At 35.1% G+C, this 27,688-nt stretch overlaps 1 long non-coding RNA gene across 1 annotated transcript; it reads right to left on the bottom strand.

Annotated features, from left to right (window-relative positions):
* Nucleotides 1–2,360: 2,360 nt before the first annotated feature.
* On the bottom strand, nucleotides 2,361–23,021 carry LOC134737164 (uncharacterized). The gene is made up of 3 exons (XR_010121810.1): nucleotides 22,936–23,021; nucleotides 3,911–4,012; nucleotides 2,361–2,402 (listed from the first exon to the last, which is right to left on the bottom strand). It is a non-coding gene; the product is annotated as an uncharacterized lncRNA (long non-coding RNA).
* Nucleotides 23,022–27,688: the final 4,667 nt, after the last annotated feature.

Raw genomic sequence — 27,688 nt, 5'->3', positions numbered from 1 at the left:
TATTAATAATCTGGGACAATTGTAAAGAAGATTTTGAGTGAAAAACACAATTTAAAAATGCTAATAAAAGTAAAAACAGAAGGATCTGGAAAAAATATGATAAAAAGTTTTAATTCCTAATTAAAACTCTTTCCACATCAAAATCTCCAATCCAAGATGGCCTGATTTCTATCAAACATTTAAGAAGCAAATTCCAAAGTCACACAAATTCTTCGAGAAATTCATGGAGGAAGGAACACTTCTCTACTTGTTTTGTGAAGCCAGCATAATTCAGATACTGATATATGAAAAGTAGTTATAAAAGGAAGGAAAGAAGCAGGGAAGGAAGGAAAAGAAAAGATGGAAGGAAGGGAGGGAGAGAAGAAAGAAGGAAGGAAAGAAAAAGGAAGGAAGGGAGAGAAAGGAAAACAATTACTGACCAGTGTCTCTCATGAGCATTAACTCAAAACACAAACTATTAGCAAAATGGATTCACAGAAATATCACGAAAGTAGTACACCAACTGGTGCTTTTCTTGGCAATGCAGCTGAGTTTAACACTGAAAAAAAACAATCAGGCCTGGCGTGGTGGCTCACGCCTGTAATCCCAGCACTTTGGGAGGCCAAGGAGGGCAGATTGCCTGAAGTCAGGAGTTTGATAACAGCCTGGTTAACATGGTGAAACCCTGTCCCTACTAAAAATACAAAAATTAGCCAAGCATGGTGGTGCATGCCTGTAATCACAGCTACTCGGGAGGCTGAGGCAGGAGAATTGCTTGAACCCGAGAGGCAGAGGCTATAGTGAACGGAGACCTTGCCACTGCACTCCAGCCTGCGTGACAGAGCAAGACTCTGTTTAAAAAAAAAAAAAAGAAAAGAAAAAGAAAAGAAAGAAAAAAACGAAAAAAAGTCTATCAGTGCAATGCACCACACTAACAGAGTATAGAGAAAAACACTCAACAGGTTCTGAAACACGTTTGCTAAATTCAACACACATTTTTAATAAACCCGCATAGGAAAATGGAGATGGAAAGAGACTTTCTTACTTGATAGAGGGTATCTACAAAAGCTACAGCTATCATAATTGTGAAATTGTGGTAAAAGGACAAAGATAACTACCGTGGCTTATATTAAACATTGTGCTGAAGGTCCTAACCAAGGCAATAGGACATGCGAAATAATTAAGCAGTATAAAGATAGGCAAGAAAGCACTAAATAAATCTTTATTTGTAGTTGATATGATTGTTCACATGGAAAATACAAATGAATCTTAAAAATTTGGTTATATTTAATAAGCATCTGTAAATTCACTAAATGAGTCAATTCAGCAAGAGAATTGGATTCACAGTCAATATAAAAAAGGTAATTCTAACTAGCAAAAATAATGGGAATTTTAAAAAACACGATTTATGATAGCATTAAAATTTTAAAGACCTACAATTCAAACTGGCAATGATATGCAAAATTTATATATTGAAAACTACAAAGCATCACTGGGAGAATTTAAAGAAGCTATCATCTTGATGGATTGCAATATTCAGTCTTTTTAGGATGTGAAGTCTCCCCAAAATGTACTTATATGTTCAATGAGATCCAAACTAAAGCTCCATCATAATTTGGAAATTTACAAACTGTTTCTAAAATTTGTATGAAAATGCAAATGGTCTGGAATAACCCAGAAAATATTGAAAAAAATGTAAACAATAACAAAGTTGAAGGACTCACGGTATACTTCACAACTTATGCATAACATAATACATAAATAATATAAATAATGGCCCATGCGCAGAGATAAAACAAATACTGAATAACTTAAGAGAAAATTCTGGGGAGCTATTAGGCTTCCAATATTTGCTGGAATGTTTTTTCATTTGTTTGTTTGTTGGGTGGTTTCTTTCCCCCCGCTGTTTTGTATCTGTTGTTTTTACTATAATGAAAGCTTACTATGAGCATGTTCTGTGGAATTTTGTGAGTTCCTTTTTTTTTTAAAATTATTTGACCCACGCAATCATTGCAAGACTTAAATAAGCATCTAAAAGAAATATAAAAATTCTCAATAGGCATTTGAATAAGTGTCCAGCATCATTAATGATCAGGAAAACGGAAGTTAAAACCTTGATGAAATGCCACTATAAATACATTATGAGTAAAACAAACATGCCCAGAGCAAATTCAGAATTTCTTTTGGTGGCAAGGATGAACTGGAACTCTTCTATATTGTTAGTGGGATGATTAACTAGTACAACATATTGGAAACCTGTTTGACAGTATCTATTAAAGAAAAATATATGTCTATTGTATGTTCAACCAATCACATTCTTATATATATATGAAAATGGGATAAGTACCTCCCAAAAGGTCTTTACAATAATGTTCCAAATACCTTGCTTCATAATATAACGAAACTGGAAAAGTTCCAAATGCCTAAAAACAAGTATAAAATAAATTGTGATATATTCGGTTACTATAATGCTACACATTCTATGGATAAATACATCAATAAGGTTGATTTTAATGATACTATGTTAAACCAAAGGAGTTAGACAATTAAGCACATTGATAATTCAATTTATTCTACTTTCAAGAACCAGCAAAAGAAGTTGAGTCATGGAAGTAAGAATAGAGGTAAACCCTGACCTTGGGGGTGTTCACTAAAATGGGGCAGGGGGAGAGTTCTGGGTTGCTGGAAATAGTTTATATTTTAACCTAAGTATGGTTAAATAGACTGACTTCCCTCACCAGAAATCAAGTAATATTATATAAAGTACTTAAAACAAATACCTTGATATTATAACAGGATGAAACAAATTAGTGAAACAAATAAAAGCAAACAAATTAACACTTTATGCCAGCATTATTATGAGACATTTCAATTACATGGGAAAAATTATTTAAAAAATGATTTGGGGAAAACCAGCTGCCATTTAATTATAAAATTATCATCACTCAAGGTAATATTTTCATTATATTTAAATACTAATAAAACACGGTGGTCAAAGCATCAGAAAATAGAGAATGAACACTTTTTTAATCAAATAACATACCTAAAAACAAGTTCTATAATATGAGTTTAATCTATTTTACCACACGAAAGCTAAGAATAAGTGAAATACACCATTAATAAAATATAGGCTATTGATATGCTGAGAGAAAATATTTGCAATGCTGTGTTACAGATTTTTGGAAATATTTAGCTGCTAGCCCCCAGCAGTTGGGAAAGTGAGCACCTGGTCTTGAAGACAGAATCCAGGCAGTACAAGAAAACATCCACCAGGCATGTGGGAAAAGGTGCCCAAAGCCACACAGGTAACTACAGGAACTAACACATTAATACCAGTCACCTTTGTCCAAAATTACTTCATTAATATAATTACAAAACTACAATGGCCCAACCATTTCTCTTGTATATGTGGTACAATTTTATATAGTGGGCTAATAGGTATATGCTCAGACTACTGCTCTCATAGGAGTCAATGTGAAACATAAAAGAATGATTTCGTTGAACATGGCCTTCTATAATGTGTATGTTTATAATTAATGAGAATGTCACTATATTCTTGCTAGTGTTTTATAAAACTTAACTCACAAGTCTTTACAATATCATCATGAGGAAGGTCAAGTCCATTAATTTTGTTCTTCTATTCTGAGAAACTGTTTCATAGGGAGAGAACAATGATATATTTTATGCCACTTATTAAGACATAGGTGAAACAAGAATAGAAAGGTTAACTGACTCTTATTCCCTAGGCAATAGAAACCTTTATGTATGTAATGCCATTACAGAGGTACTCATCGTCCATTCTCATTTATTTTCACAGACTCCCTCTATCCTTGTATTACCGTTTCTAATTTTAATATCTAAATTTTCAAAAAAGTTACTAAGAACTTCCTAACAGTCATACAGCTTATTAATGAAGGACCACAACACTGACCTCCCTTGTATTTCATTTCCTGATTCACTGTCCTCTCTTAACGTCCTGATTGTATTCTGCAGAGGCAGCAGAATTCATCATACTTTTATTGGTTACACGTCTCTGTAAAAGATAAACAACGTGAGTGTAAGCAGAATTGTTTCATTATTTTAAAATTACATTTTGACACACTGATGGATTATTGATTAATTTTCTGGTATTGCCATCAATGTTCTTTTCACTTATACAAATTAATAGCAAACTCTTTGAAGTCAAGAGTTATATCTATGATTTAGTGCTGGGTGCAGTGGCTCATGCCTGTAATTCCAGCACTTTGGGAGGCCAAGGCAGGCAGATCGCTTGAGGCCAGGAGTTCAAGATAAGCCTGGGCAATGTGGTGAAACCCTGTCTCTACTAAAAATATAAAAATTAGCCGGGCGTGATGGCACACACCTGTCATCCTAGCTACTCGGGAGGCTGAGGCATGAGAATTGCTTGACCCTGGGAGGTGGGGGCTGCAGTGAGCCGAGATTGCACCACTGCACTCCAAAAGTTGTATGTATGATTTCCTGTGGTTAGAAAAATTTAAGATCGCAAATTGGATTTGGCAAACTAAATGAAAGTTGTGTTTAGTTATCATATCACTGGAGCACTATATTGAGAATATTGTAAGCAGTTAAATGCGGCTTGGTAACAAAGAAATTCATAATACATTCAGACATCAGGAGAAAAAATATGATCTGGAGAGTTCAGGTGTTGACCTGAGGCATTCATAGTCACAGCTTTCACTAATCATCTAAAAAGGTGTGTAGAACATAGGAAATTATGTAGTCACATAGGTAGATGATATTGACATGGCTATTTTAGGGAGAAAAGCAACGTATACATGGTTATTTGCATTTCAGTTAATTGCCAAGTAACAGCTCTAAATTAAAGATTGAGGCATTTTTAAGCAATTCTTTGATTTTCTTTATAATGTGCTATCTGAACTGCATCTAACCTAACCTTCCAAGAACCCTGGACAATGTGTTCTACATCTGCCAGATGGCAGTGCACTTGGCTCAGGAAAATATTTGGAGAGGGAGACAGCACTGGATGTTGAATATCTCTTGATGCTGTATTATGACGAATGCTGGGGATGCTCCTAGGAGGAACGACAGCAAATCCGCGCTAGATCTCTTTTTTTCCAAACTAGCAGGAGAAAATTAATGTTGTCTGTGACACCATGAGAAGTACGGATGTTGTCTCAACCCAGCGTGCACAGATCATAGCCTCTCAGCTGGTCTGTTCCCTTCTGAGAATCAAAGAGACTAATTTTAGAGTCTGTGACTCTGGACTCTCTTTCAAATCCTGATTTATTGCATGAAATGACCAAAGATAACACATTTCTCTCTAACACTCTCATTATAGTATCATTTGTAAGTTTCTTTTTCCTTTCTTTTTGTTTTATCTGATCTTTTATTTTATTTTATTTTTTCTTGAGACAGTCTCACTCAGTCACCCAGGCTGGAATGCAGTGGTGCAATAAAAGCTCCCTGCAGCCTCCACCTCCTGGGCTCAAGCAATCCTCCCACTTCAGCCTCCTAAGTAGCTGGGACCAAAGGCATGCATCACCATGCCTGGCTAATTTTTTAAGTTTTTATATACATATTCTCTATTTTTGCAGAAACGGTCTCACTATGTTGCCCAGGCTAGTCTTGAACTTCTGGTCTCAAGTGATCATACTGCCTCAGGTACCCAAAGGGCTGGGATTACAGGTGTGAGCCACCTGCCCTGTCACATTTATAAGTTGCATTCCCATGTTATGAATGACAGAAATGATTTTACCTCACATGTAATTCTTTTGGAGTTTTGCATAAAGGGATACTTGTTATTTGTTTCATATGCTTTGGAAGATAGCACATATTTATATCATTTCATAGTTACTTCTCAAATGAAAAAATTTAAAAATTATATTAGTTGAATACAATTATTTACATTAATTAAAGTAACATTTTATTAAAAAATAGACACCATAAGAGGTTTATGTTTGATTATTAAAGAAATATTAGAACAGACCTGTAAATTAAATAAAATAAATTGAATTATTTCAACACTTCTGAAAATAATGATTTTAAAAATTTTGATGGATACCTTTATAATCTTTGTACATGCATAATAATATACCTTTATCTCATGATATTTATATTTTTGGCAAACTTTTAAGAAAAAAGTGCACATCCAGTCTCTATACAAAATATTAAGTGTGCTTGGAACTGTAACTAAAATAATATTTGTTCATGTGTTTATCTTAGAAACAATCTAAACACATCATGAAAGAACGCAGATTAAAGCTTTAAATTTTGTCTTAAGATAAAGAGAAGTAATATAAGATCATTTTAAAACCACTTAAACCCTTATGTTGAAACCAAAGCTATTGAAAATTAACATGAAATTACCAGTTTATTTGGTCAAAAGATAAAAAAATTATCAATAGCATATTTTGTAAACATTAGATTATTTCTTAGGTTAGAGTATTTATATAAGTGATAAGAAGTCAGTTTGAAATAACTGTTGTAAATCATATATCTAATTTAAAAACATTATCTCCAGAATATGCAAAAAAATTATTAAAATTCAATAATAACAAATACCTTAATTAATAAATAGGCAAAAAGATTTGAGAAGACATCTCACCAAAAAACTATAAAGATGATAGCAAATAGGCATATATGAGAAGACATTCAGCATTCACTCATCATTAGAGAAATGCAAATTAAAACAACAATGAGATATCACTACATATTTATTGGAATTGTTCAAATGCAAAAGTCTGATGATAACCAGTAGGGGCAACTCTGCAAAGCATTGGAAACCCTCATTTATTGCCAGTGAGACTGTAAATTGGTCCAACCATTGGAAGACATTTCGACAGTTTCTTATAAAACTGAGCATAGTCCAGTATTTGAATTTCTAGTTATTTACCCAATTGATTTTAAAAAAACCACGCCAATATAAACTTCTATGCATGAATGTTTGTAACAGTTTTACTGATAATTATTTATTCAATTTATTCATAATTTCCCCAAATTGTCAGCAACAAATACATCCACCAATAGATGAATGGATAAACTAACTGAGAAGAATAATGATCTCTTGAGTTTTCTGGAATCCACCCATTTCTTAATGAAAATTATCTTTTTATTTATAATCCCCAATCCTAAATACAGCATGTGGTCAGAATGAGTATTTAAAAAATATTTTTAATACCAAGCTATTTGAATGTTATGCCACTAATGACACATTAATGTCTTAACTCATTGATCTAGCTCACATTTGTTACTCCCTTTTTACATGTGAAAACTCGATTTAGTGACTTCATCCAGATCAACTGTAAGAAACTATGTCCAGAATGAGGCAAGGTTAGCACTAGATCCTTCTCAATAATTTCTAAATCATTCTATTTCTGCTGCCCAATGCCACTGTCCTCGTTTTTGTTTCCACATTGTATTTGGACTACTACTGCTACTAATTACTAGTCTTATTTGACCTTAGGTTACTTCTCAAACAATCTCTTTTCTACATGGTTCTAGATTTTTTTCTCCCTGACTTTCACTGCTGTGCTGCAAAACCTTCAATTAGTCTAATCTCCTTTTGGGGTACTCAAAGTTATTTGGAATCTGACCCACCTTCATGTAATGACTTTCACCAGTTTTATACCCTCCTCCTGTCTCTGAACCCAGTTGTCTACTGATATATCGTTGCTTTCCAATTTACCTATTTTAGAACACTTTTCTAAAAATCCTTTATGAATATTACTGCTATTGATTGCTTCTCATTCTTCAAAGTTGAGTTGAAAAACCATCTCCTGCTTTAAGTTATCCATGAGCACCTCATTGGAATTGTTTGCTCACCCTTCCTCCCAGAGTAAAATTTAAAAAAAAAATTATACCTTTAATGACCTTTATTACCTGCATTAATAATCAGAAGCGAGACTGCAGCAACACTGATGGTGCCTCTGCAGTCGCTCCTGGATTTTGTCTTGATAAAGGAAATGATGAGGGTGAGATGAGTGTTGGGAGTGTCTTTTTGACATCTGTCCTTTTAGACGTTTAACATATGCCTGAGGTGAAATTTGAATAAGCAATTTAGGATATGAATGGCAACCTCTTAGGAATGTCAGGCCTAGAAACGTAAATGCAGAAGTCATTAGCTGTGGATGACCATGGTATTGTGTGAGGACACTGAGTGCGTGAACATGGAGGGCAGACTGGAGCTGAGGACTGTGTGGGGGAGATTTCAACATTCAGAGATTAGAAATGTGAGACACTTGTAACTAAAGTGGAGAATAAAGTCCGTGAGTAAAGAGGACAACCGAGAACGTTTTGAGAAGGAGGAAGTGATCAACGGCCTCAAAGGGTTCTGACACATCTGATAAGATGAGGATGAAGGCAAGATGGAAGTTTGACCCAGCCATCCCATTACTGGGTATATACCCAAAGGACTATAAATCATGCTGCTATAAAGACACATGCACACATATGTTTATTGCGGCACTATTCACAATAGCAAAGAGTTGGAACCAACCCAAATGTCCAACAACGATAGACTGGATTAAGAAAATGTGGCACATATACACCATGGAATACTATGCAGCCATAAAAAACGATGAGTTCGTGTCCTTTGTAGGGACATGGATGAAACTGGAAAACATCATTCTCAGTAAACTCGCAAGGACAAAAAACCAAACAGCGCATGTTCTCACTCATAGGTGGGAATTGAACCATGAGAACTCATGGACACAGGAAGGGGAACATCACACTCCGGGGACTGTTGTGGGGTGGGGGTAGGGGGCAGGGACAGCATTAGGAGATACACCTAATGCTAAATGACGAGTTAATGGGTGCAGGAAATCAACATGGCACATGGATACATATGTAACAAACCTGCACATTGTGCACATGTACCCTAAAACCCTAAAGTATAATAAAAAAAAAAAAGGAAAAAAAAAAGAAGGAAAAAAAAAAAAAAACAAAAGATGGAAGTCACCGTGATTTCTAAAGCAAATTCAGAGGAGTGATGAGATAAACCTATCTGGCATCAAGTTGGTGGTGAAAAAAAAAAAACAGATAATGAGGCGGTGAAGTAAGAATTTATAGGCAATTCTTGTTGTTTCTATGCTGATAAAATACAGATGAATCTCTTGATAAGGTTTTATATACAGAGAAGAAGATTTTTTTCTGTTTGAATGGCAGTATTTTTAAAAACCTCAAAATATATGTTTTTGACAAGTCTCCATAAAACATTGTTGAAACACTTTCCATATATATTAAGTATCGCCTAACCCACAAATCCCCAAAACAAATGACAGCAACATAGGATAGGCTTATTAACTTTATCCAGCAGATTAGGGAAAAGAGGCACTGGGTGGCAGTTTTCCAAATGTCACAAATCTCATTGGTGGTTCTGAATGAGTGGAGGGTGATGGAAACAACTCAGGAGGTGCAGAACTGCTGTGGCAGAAAGACAGATTGACATTGCAGGACATGTTTACTGGTTGAAATTAGTAAACAACTAGTGGTCCTATCTCTCACCTACAAAAGAAAGGGGGGAAAATAATCATTCTCTTTTCTAATAATGGATCACAGAATTCACCTTTCTACAAAAAATACTTAGTGGCTTTATTGAAATATAATAGACAATAAATTGCACATATTTAAAGTGTATGATGTGCTAAGTGTTGGCATGTGTATACCCTTATGAAGCCACCATCAAAACCACATCACAAATTTCCTCATCCCCCTTCATAATCCTTCCTTTTCTTCCCCACACTCCCACTGCTGGGGAGTCACTGACCTACTTTCTGTCAATATAAATAGTGCAGCATAATTGTGTTAATATGTGTTTCACATATTAATAGTCATTCCTATTGTTGAGTAGTATTCCATTGTATGAATATACTATCAGTTGATGGGCACTTGAATTACATATGGTTTGGGGCCCAAAAATAAACTTGCTACATATTGATTATTTTTGTTTATTTATCCAACCAATTGTTTAGAGAGAAATGTTAAAAATATCTGACTGTATCTGTGAATTTGCCTATTTTTCCATAGTCTCTCAGTTTTAGTTTCATGTTTTGAAGCTCTCATATTAGCTATGTAACAATTTAGGATCATTATGTCTTATTTATAAATCTATCATTTTATTATTATACTATGACCCCCTTTGGAGCTGGTAACGTTTATTACTCTGAAATTTACTTTGCTGATATTAACATAGTCAGTCTAGGTTTCTTTGGATTAGGGTGATATGTGGGGTTTTTTCCTTTTACTTTTAACCTACTTATCATCTAAAATGGCTCTCCTGTAGAAAACACACAGCTACATCTTAGCTTTTGATTCAAATTACAACTTCTGCCTTATAATTGGTATTTAGAACATTTAAATGTAATGTGATTATTGACAAGATCTTGCTATTTGTTTTCTCTTTCTCCATTTTGTTCTTTGTTTATATCTTCCTCTCGATCTACCTTCTTTTGAGTTAATTGAATGTTTCTGATTCCTTTTTTTGATTTGATTTCATTGACTTATTAACTATATGTTAACTCTGTTAACTATATAACTACATAACTTATTGTTTTGTTTTGATTGTAAGTTTAGAGTTTATAATATATATCTTTAATTTATCACCATCTGCCTTTAAGTGATAGCATACTATTTCACATATTATATAAGAACCTTATAATAATATATACTTCCATTTCTTTCCTTTTGACCTTTATGGCATTATTTTTCATTTTCTGAAGTTCTGCATGATTTTACACTACCACTAGCAATACACAAGTAATCAATTTTCTTTGCATCCTGATATAGTTTGGCTCTGTCCCTACCCAAATCTCATCTTGAATTGAGGCTCCCATAATCCCCACATGTCATGGGAAGGACCCAGTGGGAGGTAATTGACTCATGGGGGTGGGTTTTTCCCCACGCTGTTCTCATGATAGTGAATAAGTCTCACGAGATCTGATGATTTTGTAAAGAGCAGTTCCCCTGCACATGCTTCCGTGCCTGCCGCCATGTAAGATGAGATATTATATTACTCCTCCTTTGCCTTCCACCATGATTGTGAGGCCTCTCCAGCCATGTGGAACTGTGAGTCCATTAAACTTCTTTTTCTTTATAAATTACCCAGTCTCGGGTATTTCTTTATTATGTATAAAAATGGAGTAATACACATCTTCACAAGTGTTTGTCTTGTCACCATTTAAATTTTAGTTATAATTTGAAGCAATATCTAATTTTTTTATTTAAGGAAACTCAATATGAGAAGAAAAGTTTATTGTATTTACCGTTATCTTTATTCTTTCCATTATTCTTTCCCCACTGAAATCCAAAAGGGGAAGGTGGTCTCAATACCTCTCTGCAGTGGTGAAAATCCTGACTCTACTTGGCCTCCTCTGACACCGCCCCTTGGGGAGGGGAGAGGCTTCTTATGGCAACTGGTGGAGGTGAAAGTTCACACTACTTGATATGGTTTGACTCTGTGTCCCCACCCAAATCTCACGTTGAACTGTGATCCCGAGTGTTGGAGATAGGGCCTGGTGAGAGGTTATTGGATCATGCAGGCTGTTTCCAGTGGTTTAGCACCATCCTCCTAGGGCTCTCTTGTGATGGAATTCTCATGAGATCTGCTTGTTTAAACACATTTATGTCTAATGTTCCATTATTGGAACACCTTGCATGTTGGAGTTATTTATATCCTACTGCTCAAGGCCATTACCAAGGTCTGATTTTTTTCAAACTCAAAAAATTGCAACCTCAGGCATAAATGGGTTAAAAGTGTGTAGCATCTCTCCTCTCTTTCCTGCTCCACCATGGTAAGATGTGGTTGCTTCCCCTTTGCTTTCTGCGATGATTGTAAGTTCTCTGAGGCCTCCCAGCCATGCTTCCTGTACAGCCTATGGAACTGTCAGTCAATTAAACCTATTTTCTTTATAAACTACCCAGTCTTGGGTAGTTATTTATAGCAGTGTGAGAACGGACTAATACACTAGCCACGTGATCTCCACCAACACCATGGGGTTGGGGCCTGTTGTACCCATCAGGGATGAAAGTTCCAGCTCCTTCCTAGGCCCTCCTTGAGACCACCTTAGCAGGGGAGTTGGGACACTTATACTTTTAAAAAAGTTAACTTAATTGCCACTATTTCTAGATTAGATTATATTGAAATGCATAGACAATAAATACTAAACATCTCTTTCCTTACAGCAATCAACCATAGCCTGTGTTTGTACAGTTCATACAATAAAAATGACCTTTACATGTTTAAAGGTATTTTTTAAGAATATGCAACAGAGGCCTTTGTTGCCTGCAAAGCCTACAATATTTACTGTTTGTTCTTATCATTAACAAGGAAATGTTTGTCCTGTTGCCTTGGAGAAGAAGAAAACAAATATGCAAAGAAACAAGAACAAAACATCAAAACATACCTAATGCAAATATCATGAAAATATCATGATTCTTCATTTCTAGTCTTAATTATAGCTCGATACTGTGTGAGAAAAGTAAATAAAGGCCACAATGCAAGACTCTAAGTTCTCTTGTTTGTTGACTCTAATAGTCAAAGGCAAGTGGGCACAAATAATGCATTAAAAGTTCAAGTCTATTGACCTGGAAGCAGAATAAATAGGAGTAAGTCCAATTTGTCTTTCTACCTGCTCCTTCCATGAACTCAGCCATTGACACTCACCCTACTTCCCAGCCCTCCTTCCGATTCTCCTGTGAGGTATTAGGATCTCTAGATCCTGTCTCCATGTCCACTTTAAGAGAACTCAAACTAAGACCCCCATATTCCTTTATTCAAACCTGGCAAGTAAAGAACAACTAAAGTCAGAGGTTTGCAGCCTCAGATAGTAGTTGGTATTAAATGTTATTAATTCAGTGTCTGGAAAATAGCAATTGTTGATGCAGCTGCTTTAAAAACCTAATCACTGAGATGTCCATTACATCTTGTTACATGAAGACAGGTTAGCACATATTTATATGTTATTACCAGAAAATTTGATTTGTCTACAGTTATAATGTCTCTTTGCACATTAAAATTTTCTATCTAGTTCTGTCTCATGGAAAGGGAACAGGACTATGCTTAATAAATAAGCATTTAAAAATAGTTCTAAAGGACTTAGCAAAAGTTACAAGTTATGCTCTTGAAACTCCTTGGTGAAAAATAACTCAATGATAATTATTTGGACCTAATTTGCTTGGTTCATAAAAAGGAACTAATGAATTTCTCTAAATCGTTATAAATCATATGACATTTCCAATTCCTTAAATATATTAAAATTAAGATGATATGATTCTAACAGGTTCATGTTAAAACAGAAAATTTTGAAAATCGAAGTTGCATTACTACACCCCTATAGGGAACCAACAGGAGGGTGTCAATAGATGGTTAGTAATGTACCGATTTATTTGCCTCTGGTGTGTCTCTCTGTGTTCAGTGGCTCGTTTACTCAGAGAAGAGACTAAGCATGCTTGGTGTGATCCATTCTCTCTCTCTCCCTTCCTCCTTTTCCTGCCTCGAGTGTTATCTCTGCTCTGTTAGCATCAATGCTATGAGCAGCATGTCCTTGCAGTGAAAGTCCACAATTTTGTATTCATGTCAGGGACTCGGGGAGGGTTGTGGGCCTGATTCAAACTCAGAGTTTGAGGAAGCCCACTGAGGACACAATTCTCAGCAAGGTTCCAAAATCATCCCTAACAATAAAATTGACTCTTTTCTCTCAATCTAGAAGGCTGCAGACTAGATGTTATGTTCTTTCCAAATTCATATGTTGAAATTTCACCCTTATAGTGATGATGTTAAGGCATGGAGCTGGTGGGAGGAAATTAGGTCATGAAGGCAGAGCCATCATGAATAGGATTAGTGCCCTTATAAAATAAACTCCAGAGAGACCCCTTGCCCCTCCTACCACGTGAGGACACAGCTAGAAGATGGCTGTCAGTGCCCCAGGAAGCTGCCCTCACCAGACACTGACTTGGCTGGCACTTCAACCTTGGACTTCCCAGCCTCTGGAACTGTGAGAAATATATTTTTGTTGTTTACAAGACATGCAGTCTAGGATATTTTTGTTATAGCAGCCCAAACAAAGACATGGTACCAGTACCTAATTTTCTACTGAATTCTGAATTTGCAATTGAAGAGGACAGGCGAATATTATTTATTGGCTTACTGAAATCACAAGAGGATATAAATAGATTGTAAGAATTCACGCAGACATAAGAAACTATGCATAGTGATCACCAATTTTACAGGGGAAAACAAATAATTATATTTCAAAATTTTTCTTATATTTTTTCTTCTCTGTAATTCCTTCCTTTGTCCTTCTCAATGCTATTTGTTATTCTTCCTCAAATGTACTTGCTGATAAACTCCCCTAGGTCTACTATAGGGCAACACATGTTCTTATGATTTGTATTATTTAGGGAGAGGAGATTTGTAGAGGCAGGGATGCAGTCAGAAACCAGGATTTATTGAAGGCAAATGATGCACTCTACATTTTGGAAGACAAGATGATGCAAAGAATCTTGAGTGGATGTGAGAACTGAAAAGACCCAGGCCTAAAATCGACCTCCAAAATATGCTAGTGGTATTACCTCAGATTGCTCAAGTTTTCCCATCCCTTTCCAGTGATTCAGAGCTAGCATCTCAATATACCAAACTGATTAAATGCTTAGCCTTTAAAGTCAAACAGACTTGGGTTTGAAATTAGCAATGCTAATTATAAGATGAGTAATTTAGGCAAAAATTATAAGTAATTAACCTCTCTGTGTCTTAGTTTCTTTTCTGTTATATAATAGATCTTTTACAGGGCCTGGCGCATATAAAGCATTCAATATAATTTAAGTGATAGAATGATGATTTTTAATTCACATCATTAGGTTTCTCTTAAGTCTGACTCCAATATTTAAAAAATTCAAATAATTTTATAGACTAAAATTTAGAGAAGTCATGAGAAAGCAAGAAAAGGCTATATATATATATATGTATATATATATATAATTATAATTGGGAAAAGGACATTTGCAAAGTTAATTTCCATCAAAACTAATTTTACTGCAGTTTAGAAAACCAAAAGTAAACTTAAATTATGTATATGCAAAAAATTGGTTTGAACTCTATATGAAATATAATAAAAAGTAACTGCTATAATTAGAATAATGTTTTATCTTTGTTTTCCATTGATTTGGTATTTCATCTTTCTCAGATAACTTATAATTTTGCTAAAGTGTTAAGAAGTTATAAAGTGTGACAAGAAATTTTCATGTTGACATAAGTGCCCATGAAGAAGTAATTTATCATAACTTACAAAGAAATAAGAGTGCTGCTTTGCAAATACATCGACACATTTTTTTTTTGCATTCAAATATCCTCTTTTTCAGTGATTATTTTCTATTGCTTAGGTAAGTTTGTTTTTCACTCTGATAATATGTAAGGGTTATTTCTTTCTTTTCTTTTTTTTTTTTTTTGTTTTTTTGATATGGGGTCTTGCTCTCTTGCCTAGGCTGGAGTGCAGTGGCATCATCACAGCTCACTAGAAACCTGGACCTCCCTGGCTCAGGTAATCCCCCAACTCCAGACTCCCAAGTAGCTGGGACTATAGTCATATGACACCATGCCCAGCTAATTTTTGTGCTTTTTTGTCGAGATGGTGTATTAGTCTGTTTTTAGACTGCTATAAAGAACTATGTGAGACTGGGTAATTTATAAAGAACAGAGGTAAAATGGCCATACTGCACAAGGTAATTTATAGATTCAATGCCATCCCCATCAAGCTACCAATGACTTTCTTCACAGAATTGGAAAAAACTACTTTAAAGTTCATATGGAACGAAGAAAGGGCCCGCATTGCCAAGTCAATCCTAAGCCAAAAGAACAAAGCTGGAGGCATCACGCTACCTGACTTCAAACTATACTACAAGGCTATAGTAACAATAACAGCATGGTACTGGTACCAAAACAGAGATATCGACCAATGGAACAGAACAGAGCCCTCAGAAATAATATCACACATCTACAACCATCTGATCTTTGACAAACTTGAAAAAAACAAGAAATAGAGAAAGGATTCCCTATTTAATAAATGGTGCTGGGAAAACTGACTAGCCATATATAGAAAGCTGAAACTGGATCCCTTCCTTACACCTTAAACAAAAATTAATTCAAGATGGATCAAAGACTTAAATGTTAGACCTAAAACCATAAAAACTCTAGAAGAAAACCTACGCAATACCATTTAGGACATAAGCATGGGCGAGGACTTCATGTCTAAAACACCAAAAGCAATGGCAACAAAAGCCAAAATTGACAAATTGGATCTAATTAAACTAAAGAGCTTCTGCACAGCAAAAGAAACTACCATCAGAGTGAACAGGCAACCTACAGGATGGGAGAAAATTTTTGCAACCTACTCATCTGACAAAGGGCTAATATCCAGAATCTACAAATAACTCAAACAAATTTACAAGAAAAAAGAAAACAACCCCACACAAAGTGGGCAAAGGATATGAACAGACACATCTCAAAAGAAGACATTTATGCAGCCAACAGACACATGAAAAAATGCTCATCATCACTAGTCATCAGAGAAATGCAAATCAAAACCACAATGAGATACCATCTCACACCAGTTAGAATGGTGATCATTGAAAAGTCAGGAAACAACAGGTGCTGGAGAGGATGTGGAGAAATAGGAACACTTTTACACTGTTGGTGGGACTGTAAACTAGTTCAACCATTGTGGAAGATAGTGTGTGATTTCTCAAGGATCTAGAACTAGAAATACCATTTGACTCAGCCATCCCATTACTGGGTATATACCCAAAGGATTATAAATCATGCTGCTATAAAGACACATGCACACATATGTTTACTGTGGCACTATTCACAATAGCAAAGACTTGGAACCAACCCAAATGTCCATCAATGATAGACTGGATAAAGAAAATGTGGCACATATACACCATGGAATACTATGCAGCCATAAAAAAGGATGAGTTCATGTCCCTTGTGGGGACATGGATGAAGCTGGAAACCATCATTCTCAGCAAACTCTCGCAAGGACAAAAGACCAAACACCGCATGTTCTTGCTTATAGGTGGGAATTGAAAAATGAGAACACATGGACACAGGAAGGGGAACATCACACACCAGGGCATGTCATGGGGTGGGGGAAGGGGGGAGGGATAGCATTAGGAGATATACCTAATATAAATGACGAGTTAATGGGTGCAGCACACCAACATGGCACATGTATACATATGTAACAAACCTGCACATTGTGCACATGTACCCTAGAACTTAAAGCATAATTTAAAAAAAGAAGAAGAAAAGAAAAGAGGTTTAAATTGATTCACAGTTCTACAGTCTCATGCTGGGGGAGGCCTCAGAAAATTTATAATCATGGCAGAAGGCAAAGGAGAAGCAAGGTGCATCTTACATGGCAGCAGGAGGGGAGGAGGAGAAGTGCTACACTTTTAAACCATCAGATCTCATGAGAACTCACTATCACGAGAACAGCATGGGGAAAACTATCCCTGTAATCCAATCACCTCCTACCAGGTCCCTCCCTCAACACATGAGGATTACAATTGGAGATGATATTTGGATGGGGACACTGAGCCAAACTATATCAGACTGGTTTTGTCATTCTGCACAGGCTGGTCATGAACTCCTGTGTTCAAGCTATCCTCCAGCCTCAGCCTCCCAAAGTGCTGGGATTATAGGCATGAGCCACTGTGCCCAGCCAAGGGTATTTCCTATGAGGATAATTTTGTTTGAAAGGGATATTTAGTAGAAAACTTAAAGGAAGAAGACCGGGCACAGTGCCTCATGCCTGTAATCCAAGCATTTTGGGAGGCTGAGGTGGGCATATCATTTGAGGACAAGAGTTCGAGATCAGCCTGGCCAACATGGTGAAACCCTGTCTCTACTAAAAATACAAAAATTAACCGAGTGTGGTGGTGGTTGCCTGTAATCCAAGCTACTGCGGAGGGTGGGGCAGGAGAATCTCTTGAACCTGGGAGGCAGAGGTTGCAGTGAGCCGAGATCGGGGGCAATAGAGGGAGCCTTCATGTGAAAAAAGAAAACTTAAAGGAAGTAAGCACAAATCAAACCTACAAATCAATTGAAATCATGCAAAGAAAATACTATTACGCACAGTAATTGAACTAATAGGACTTCTGCTACATCTCTTGGTAGTACATATGAACCGTAATGAAAATTAGTTTCTAAAATCCATTTAACCTTACATCAAGGAAGTTTATATGAAATTATGTATACTTCAACGAAATCATTATTTTATAAACTGCAACGTGAATATGTATATGGATATTTCAAAACTGTGACTTGGTATATGAATCAAGTGTTAAGTATGTTATTTTAACTTATTAGTTTTATGTGATATATTATTATGATGGAAGGAATATGCTGAAAGTCTAGCTAATATTGAAAACACAAGCAAATAAATTATATTAATATGAACTACCTAAAGAACAGTTATTTAAGAGCAAAGATTTACTGATTTATTAACAAATTTAAGATTTTTTACTATAAGTAGATTTTTATTTATAAGAAACTATAGAAAAGAATAAATATTTTAATATGTTATTTTAAACCTAGAATTATGTCTTACCATACACTAGAAATCAGCTTTGTCATTATTCTAAGGATTGTCCTTTAAAAGCTAGTAAAATGTATGAATTTTATTAACTTATTTCATTCTGAAAGTTAAATGTATATTTGTGAATTATGACAAATAGATTGTATATTTTTAGTTGTAGTAAAATATATATAACTACATTTACCATTTAATCATTTTTAAGTCTACAGTTTGTGGTGTTAAGTACATTAATATTGCTACACACCCACTCTCCTAAACTTTTCATCTTGAAACTGAAACTCTACTCATGAAATGACAACTCCCCATTCCTTCCTCCCTCTCTGCAGCCCCTGGCAACCACCATTCTACTTTCTGTCTCCATAAATTTGACTGCTCTAGGCACCTCATAGAAGTGGAATCATAAAGTATTTGTCTTTTTGTGATTGACTTATTTCATTTAACATAATGTCTTCAAGGTTCATTCACGTTGTAGCATCTATCAGATTTTCCATCTTTTTCAGACTCAAAAAATGCCCCACTTTATGGATTCTGACATTTTGCTTTTTCATTCATTTCATTTCATCCATAGATGGAGGCTTGTGATCATGGGTGTACTAACATTACTTTGAGCCCTACTTTCAATTATTTTGAGTATATATCCACAAATGAAAAAGCTGGGTCACATCATAATTCTGTTTTCCATTTTGTGAGAAACAACCATATTGTTTTCCCTAGTGTACGCACCATTTTACATACCCATCAACAGTGCACACATATTCTAATTTCTCCGCATCTTTGTCAAAATGGGTTACTTTCTATTTTTTTAATAGTAGCCATCTTATAGATGGTATCTCATTGAGGTTTTCATTTGCATTTGTCTAATTAGGGGTGTTGAGCATCTTTTCACATGCTTGTTGATCATTCGTATGTCTTCTTTGATGAAATATTTATTCAGCTTATTTGCCAATTTTTGAATTGGGTTGTTTGGGGTTTTTTTTGTGTCATTGAGTTGTAGGAGTTCTTTTATGTTTTAGATGTTTACCTTTTATCCACCGTGTGATGTACAAATATTTACTCTCATTCTGTTGGCTGCCTTATCATTCTGTTGATTGCATTCTTTGATTCACAGACATTTTTAAATTTTATGTAAACCAATTTACCTATTTTTCTCTGTTGCTTGTGCTTTTGGTGTTGCATCCAATAAACCATTACCAAATTTAATGTATGAAACTTTTCACTTTTGTTGTCTTCTAATAGGTTTAGCCATTTATGACCAACACACAGCTATCACCATACTCAATGATAGGACACTGAAACCTTTTCCCATAAGATCAGAAAGAACAAGACAAGGATGCCCACTTTTGCCACTTCTATCTAACTTCTCTGGAACCCAGAGAAGTTAGTCAAGAAAAGGAAACAAAAGGCATTCAAAGCAAAAAAGAGGGTGAAAATCTTTTTTTCTGTTTGCAGATGACATGATCATATACGTGGAAAATCCTAAATAATCTAATAAAACATTGTTTTAACTGAAAGGAATTAAGCAAAGTTTCAGGGTACAAAATCAACAAGCAGAAGTCAGTTTTTTCAATACTACTCTAATTCATCAACAGATTCAATACCATCCATATCAAAATCCCAAAATGATCCATGTCAAAATTCAGGAGGTATTTTTTTTGCAGATATAGAAAAACATCCTAAAATTCACATGAAATCTCAAGAGATTCTGAATAGCCAGAACAATCATGAAAATTCAAAGCAAATTTGGAGGCCTTATACTCTCTGATTTTAATATTTATTTCAAAGCTACCAGAATCAAAATATTTCTATAGTTTTATATTCTCTATTTCACTTGCTTCTCTCCTAATAATTATTATCCCCCTTCTTTTGCTAACTGTAGATTTAGTTTGTCTTCTTTTTCTTGTTCCCTGAGTAAGGTTTTTAATTTGAGATTTTAAAATTTATTTTTAGTGTTAGCTTTTGCAGCTGTATATTTTCCCTGGCGCTGCTTTCACAGCATTCCATATGTTTTAGAATGTTGTATTTCGCTCTCATCTGCCTCAAGGTATTTTCTAGTTTCCCATGTGATATCTTTTCTGCCCATTGGTTGATTAATAGTGTCTTGTTGGATTTCCATAATTTAGTAAATTTTCCAGTTCCATCAGATACTTACTTCTAGTTTCATCCCATTGCAAGCAGCAAAGAAACCTCGCATGATTTCATTTTTTAAAATTTATTAAGACTTGCTTTTTGGCCCAATATTTGATCTATCATAGAGAATGTTCTATATGTACTTGAGAAAAATGAGTATTCTGATACTGTTGTTTGAAATGTTTTGTGTATGTTTGTTAGGTCTAATTTATTTATACTGTTTTCAAATCTTCTGTTTCTTTATTGATCTGTCCTTTTCATTACTACATGTGAGATATTAAAATTTCCTACTATTTTATAGAGCTGTATTTTTTTTCTTTCTTTCTGTCAATGTTTCTTTCATATATTTAGGAGCTCTGATGTTGGGTGTATATATAATTGTTATATTTTCTTAGTGGGTTAATTATTTTATCACTAAATAATGTTCTTTGTCTCCTCTAACAGTTTCTGGCTCAAAGTTTATTTTGCATGACATTAGTATAGCCACCCCTGCTCTCTTTTGATGGCTATTTGCATAGAATATCTTTTTTCATCCTTTTACTTTTAACATATGAGTGTTTTCAGATCTAAAGTGAGTCAGTTGTAGACAGCATGTAGTTAGATCTTGTGTATATATCTATTCTGCAAATGTGCATCTTTTGACGGGGAATTTAATTCTTCTGTATTTTATGTAATTCCTTAAGGGAAAGAATTTACTCTTGTAATTCTGTTTATTGTCTTCAGTATTTCTTTGAGCTTTTTGTCCTTCATTTATTTCCTTATTGACTTTCTTTGTATTAACTTTTTTTAGTTAACTTTATGTAGTGATACATTATGATTTGATTTCCTTCTCATTTCCTTTCTTGTATAGTCTATAGTCATTGCTTTTTGTTACCATGGGGATTACAAAAAACATTCTAAAGTTACATCATGCTGTTTTAATCTGATAACAACTTAACTTCAATTGCATATAAAACTTTACTTCTTAACAACTTAGTTTCCTGTTTTTGTTGTTCATGTCAAAAATTACCTTTTTATATGTTTTGTACCCATTAGCATCAATTTATGCTTTTGTCCTCTAAACCTTATGAAAGAATTAAAAGTGGAATTACAAATCAAAACTAAAATAATAAAATATTTTTGTCGTGATAATTACCTTTACCTGAGAACTTCATTTTTTTTGTATTGCTTTAAGTTACCCTCTGGCATTCTTTCATTTAAATTTGGAGGACTCCCTTTAGCATTTCTTGTACAGTACATCTGGTAGTAATCAATTCCCTCAGCTTTTGTTTACCTGGAAATGTCTTAGTTTTCTCTCATTTTTGAAGATTAGTGTTGCCAGACATAGTGTTCTCAGAATTTTTTCCCTTTAACTTTAAATATATTTTACATTAGTTCCCATTGCCTTTTGGCCTATAAGGTTTCTCCTAAAAAATATCATGATAATCTTATAGGGCTACCACGCACAAGGTAAGCCATTTTTCTTTTGCTACTTTGAAGTTTCTCTGTCTTAACTTTTGGCATTTGGACTATAATGTATCTCAGTGAGGGTCTTTTGGGGTTTATTTTACTTGGACTTCCATAATGTACATGTTGGTTGGCTTGATGGTGTCCCATAAGTGCCCGTGGCATTTCTCAGTTCATTCTGTTCATTTCTGCTCCTTTGACTCTGTAATTTCAAATGACCTGTCTTTAAATTTACTGATTATTTCGTCTGTTTAATTCTGCTATTGAATGCCTCTAATTAATTTTGTAATTCTCTTATTATATTTTCTCAGTTCCAGAATTTCTGTTTGATTCATTCTTATAATTTCAATATCTTTGTTGATATTATTTTGTTCATATATTGTCTTTCTGCTTTCCTGTAATTCTCGTTCCCTTCTCTTTAGCTCATTGTGCATACTTAAGAAGTATTTTAAAGTCATTGTCAAGACCTATGTTTCCTTAGGGTTAATTTCTAGACACCAATGTGTTCCTTTGAATGGCCATATTCGCTGTTTCTTTACATGACTTTTAATCCTTTTTTGAAAACTGGGCATGTAAAACACCAAGAGAAAAACAGAACAAAGCAACAACAGCAAAGACAACCACTTCTCCCGTCCTTTGCAAACTGGCTCCATGCAAGGGAAAATACTACTAATCAGCCCCACGTACACACGCATTGTTCTTTCAAGCCTTTTCTAGAAATGACTAGTCACTGGGTGACGAGTCACTTTTGTTCCAGTTCATCCATTTGCACAATTCCTTTTAAATGTTTTAATTTCCTTAAGAGTCTCACCCTATTTCTTCTTGAAGCCATAAGCATTTTATCGTGTTCCTCTTCCTTGATCTCTTGCCTTTAGGTGCCTGCAGGTCTCCAGTTGCCTTTCAGCTCTCTTCACCGTGGCAATCACCACTGCTTTCAGTGGCCTCCAACCTGATGTCCTAACAATGCCACCATTCCAATCAACTCTTCAAGTCAGGTGACACAGAGACCAGACCCCTGGCAGCCCCTAGACAAGCCCAAATGCTGCAAGTTCCACTTATTTCCTTACAGATTGAGTAGGAATTGGACAACTTTCTCTTGACTGTGTCACGCTGCTCCGAGGAGTGAATGGAGCAAAGAGAAGCAAAAATACTACAAAATATTCTACTATTGTTATTGTGGCTATTTCTTTTGGCATTCACTTTGTTGATGCAACTTCTAAAGTGGTTTTTGAAGCTCTAAAGTCATTTTGGTCCATATGTCACTTTTCATTCTGTCTTACCATGGGTGAGTGAAGGTCTAGAGCTTCTTAATCTGCCATCTTTCTAATGTCACTCCAGAACAATTGACTTTTTGGCCCTAGTCTACTTTTTGGTAGTACTAAAACTTCCAATTCCCTATCTTTTGTTGAATATACTTAAGGATAATTTACTAGGCACAACTGACAATAACATGACTCACTTTCAAGAAGCACAGGTACATAGACACATCCCTCTTGAGAGAAAATCATACTGACACGAATGTATGTTTAAGAAGATAATATCTTAAATTTTATAAACTGAAAAAATGTACTAATATCTCCTCACATAATATTGTAGAGACATATACTTAATATATTACTTTACTCATTATTACATTCCTTTGGTTAAATAAAATACTGTAAAATATGAAGGAATCAACAAATATTATTTCCTTCCTCTTTCCTACTCTGCCTATTTTTCAACATGATTCCTTCCCTTTTGCACACTGTTCCCTGCTGCAGTGTTAACAAACATATTACAATCTCAGTAGTAGGCAAATTCTTTGAATTCTGAGGTTTCTTCCCATTTATTATATATAACATGTGTTGAAAAAGCACACATCTATTAAAAATTCATGTACTCCAGTTATTTTGGTATGATCACTTTGATGACTAAATTATAATAGATTGATGTAATGCTTTTAGTAATATGAACATAAAAATGTTCTGACCTTGAGATTATAATGAACAATGATCGGCACCGTTTACTATTGTATATAACCTGTTATAATGCAAAATGTACTCTGATTATAATTATCATATGTTGAAAAAAATAGAAAATTGTTTTATTCTGGCTCTGAAAAGAATTAATAAAATTTACCTCTGCTACTTCTGGTGATTTATACTCATGTTGGAGTCACCAAAGGGGCAACATCAAGACAGGATCAGAGTCCTTTCTGATTTTACCTGTGGGAGTTGGGATTTTATTTTACTCTTTGTTTTTAAGAGACAGAGTCTTGCTCTGTCACCCAGGCTAGAGTGCAGTGGCACAATCATGGCTCACTGCAGCCTTGATCTCCTGGGTTCAAGTGATCCTCCTACCTCGGCCTCCTAAGTAGCTGGGACCACAGGTGTGCACCACCATGTCTGTCTAATTTTTTTAAGATGTTGCCCAGCCTGGTCTCAAACTCCTGGCCTCAAGCAATCTTCCTGCCTCAGCCTCCCAAAGTGCTCCCAAAGATAACAGATGTGAGCCACCGTGCCTGGCCTGTTTTACTCTTCATTATACAGAGTCTATCTGACTTAATCTCCATGGCCTGTTTAAATAATTTTCTTAGGTTTTTGTTCTTCCTTCAAGTACTAACACAGTGCAGTAACCGGAGGTGGTTAAAATAAGTTAAAATGGTTTAAATTGGGTTAAAATATATTAATTACCTGCTAATTAATCAGCTTCGACACTAAATAATTATACTGCTTTTCAAATAAGCACAATAATGCTAATTTGTGGAAATTCTTTACTCTTATTTTGATTATTTTTACTGAGTTTACAACATGTGTAGCCAAACTGTAGTTAAGATCAGGTAAATAGAGTCTTCCATTAAAACATTATGGAGTAACTATGTATAGCATTTGATACAGTTTACAAGGCCCTAAAAACACATCTAACAATTTTTGTTACATTAATTAATACGCATATGTATAGAGATCACTGTGATTGTCGGTAAAATTGACTTGTGGAATAAGAGCAAGAGTTATTATTTCTCATTCTCTACTAATGCTTTAGGCACCACTAATATTAAAATCGTATTTAAATTTGGTAGATATTTTAATTAGGATTTTATTATTTACGTTTACAAATGGCCTAATTATATATATATGTCTCTAGATAATATTCATTACTTGATAAGGAATTAAAATTAATAATTTCCAAATTAATATTAGAGAAATAAAGTAGGAGTAATATATAAATTTGACCCTTCAAGTTCCGTCAATACAAAAGAAGTGCAGAGATAATGCAAATATTCCTTTGTGAACTAGACGAAATATTTTGGGAATTAAAGACTTTTATTACAAAGGCGAAACTTCTTTGTAGCATTTGCATATTAATGTATCTTATTGCCTTTATATTGCTGATCGTTTTGTTAGTTGCAGTCTGGCAGATACAAAGTGTAGAATATTTAGGGCTCCTTCAGGAACAATATGAGGTCCTTAAAAATGAGGACAATAAAGTTAAGCAGGACATCTGGGAACATGAAGAATGTGACAAGGTGATCAGAATGCTCTATCAAAATGCGAACAATGAAGAAAGATGGCTAATGACTCCCTAAACAGACTTATTGAATGACATGAAGTTAAAATACCAAACAGAATGAAAATTGTTTCTTTCCCTGGCTCATCCATAGCATTCGTCTTCTGGCATTGTTGTCTCACATTTCTGTATTCCTCACAAGATTTTGAGCTATTTGAGGACAAGGTCTGCAGTTGTTTTTCATTTTTCTTTCTTTTTCTTATGGCTCATTATACAATGTCCAACACATAATGAATACTGAATCAGTATTTTGAATAAATAAGTTAAAGTTCTGCTAGACACATTTTCTACTGAAATAATAAGCATTGGCCAATTGGAAATAAGTGATTTATAAATACACAATCAGGGAGAATTGGCAGAGTTCAAAGTATTCTTTTGAGTACTCTAAGTTACTGATTTGGGCAGATGTTACAAAATTGTGTGACAAAAATTACTTAGATGCACCCTAAGATTTAGGGACCACCCCATGTAACTGATGAATTTGCATCTTGGATATTAGACTAAAAGTGAGAATGTCAGAATTGAACATGTCCCAGAAAGAATTAGGAAGAAATATAAGTATTAATATATCCAGATTAAATCTGAATTATATATGTAAAGACTGACTGAGCTATAGCCAGGTTTTCCTATTTGTTGTTTCCTGTATTGTTTGATTTGGCCAATTATGATGACAACAATGTTGGTAATGACAATGAAAATGATGATGATGATGATGAGTGTGTGGTGATTCACAGAAATACGATTTACTTTGATAACATACAAACTGCTGTGGTAATTTAACATGTAATGCAGCAATAATTTCCTCTAATCTTGTTAGAAAATAGTGTTTATTAATCTTCTATGTCTACACATGTAGCAGTTTAGCAATCTAAAGCTTAAAAATAGGATGTAAGGCTGAGTGCGGTGGCTTACACCTGTAATCCCAGCACCTTGGGAGGCCAAAGTGGGTACAGCACTTGAGGTCAGGAGTTCGACACCAGCCTGGCCAACATGGTGAATCCCTGTCTTTACTAAAAATTCAAAAAAAATTAGCCGGGGGTGGTGGTGGAAGTCTGTAAGCCCAGTTACGTGGAAGGCTAAGGCGGAAGAATTGTTTGAACCCAGGAGGCGGAGGTTGCAGTGAGCCGAGATCACACCACTGTACTCCAGCCTGGGCAAGGAGGCAACATTCTGTCTCAAAAGAAAAAAGAAAGGATGTAAACTAGGAGAATAATTCAGTCTAGAAAAATCAAAGCACAAAAAGAATTAAATTCTGATTTGGGGGACAGGGATATTTCCCAGATGATTTGTTTCCCCCTAGCCTTTTAAAATTGAGTATAATTCTTTTTTGTGAATATGCCATTGCCCATGGTCTTGCCTTTATGTAGTCTTAAGGCTCCCAAACTGGATTTTACTAAAAAAAAAAAAAAAAAAAAATGGAGCTAGAATGCTTTCCTAATTTGTGAATCTGGTAAGTAAATCAATGTGTCTATTTATTGATTTGACATAAGGTGTATTACTGAAGCATGGAATAAAATTCTCCTGATGATATAAACAGTCCATTATTTCTCTATAGAGGAGAGTGAGTTAGCTCAAGTTCCTCAGAAATAGACCCTGGAATAAAGATTTGTATGCATGTGGTTGATTAAGAAGCTGTTCTCAAAGAAATGAGTAAGGGAAGGATGATATGGGACAGGAAAGTAGGGGACTACTGGCTCTCCAGGGGCCTCCCATGATGTTTGGAGCATAAGTTAAACCTCAAAATTGTCTCATACCAAGCAATGTAGGCAGAGCTTCCATGCTTCTGCACCTGTCAATCACTAGCTCAGACTCATTCCTCTAGGGACAAAAAATATCAGGCAATTTTGTTCTGCATGCATGCAGTTAAATAGGGGTCAGGGGGCCTTGGGTAGTCTTTCAAACATAAGAAGTTACAGGTACAGGCTGCTGGAAGCAAAACCACATCAAAGTTTTGAGGATATACACAATGTTTTAAAAGAACCCAACAGTATCTGGACAGACTACCAACATTGTCAGCT

This window comes from Symphalangus syndactylus, chromosome 7 (assembly GCF_028878055.3).
Source record: "Symphalangus syndactylus isolate Jambi chromosome 7, NHGRI_mSymSyn1-v2.1_pri, whole genome shotgun sequence".
Taxonomy (NCBI): Eukaryota; Metazoa; Chordata; class Mammalia; order Primates; family Hylobatidae; genus Symphalangus; species Symphalangus syndactylus.
The sequence above is the reverse complement of the archived record's forward strand: the minus strand, read 5'-3'. Positions and strand labels throughout refer to the sequence as shown.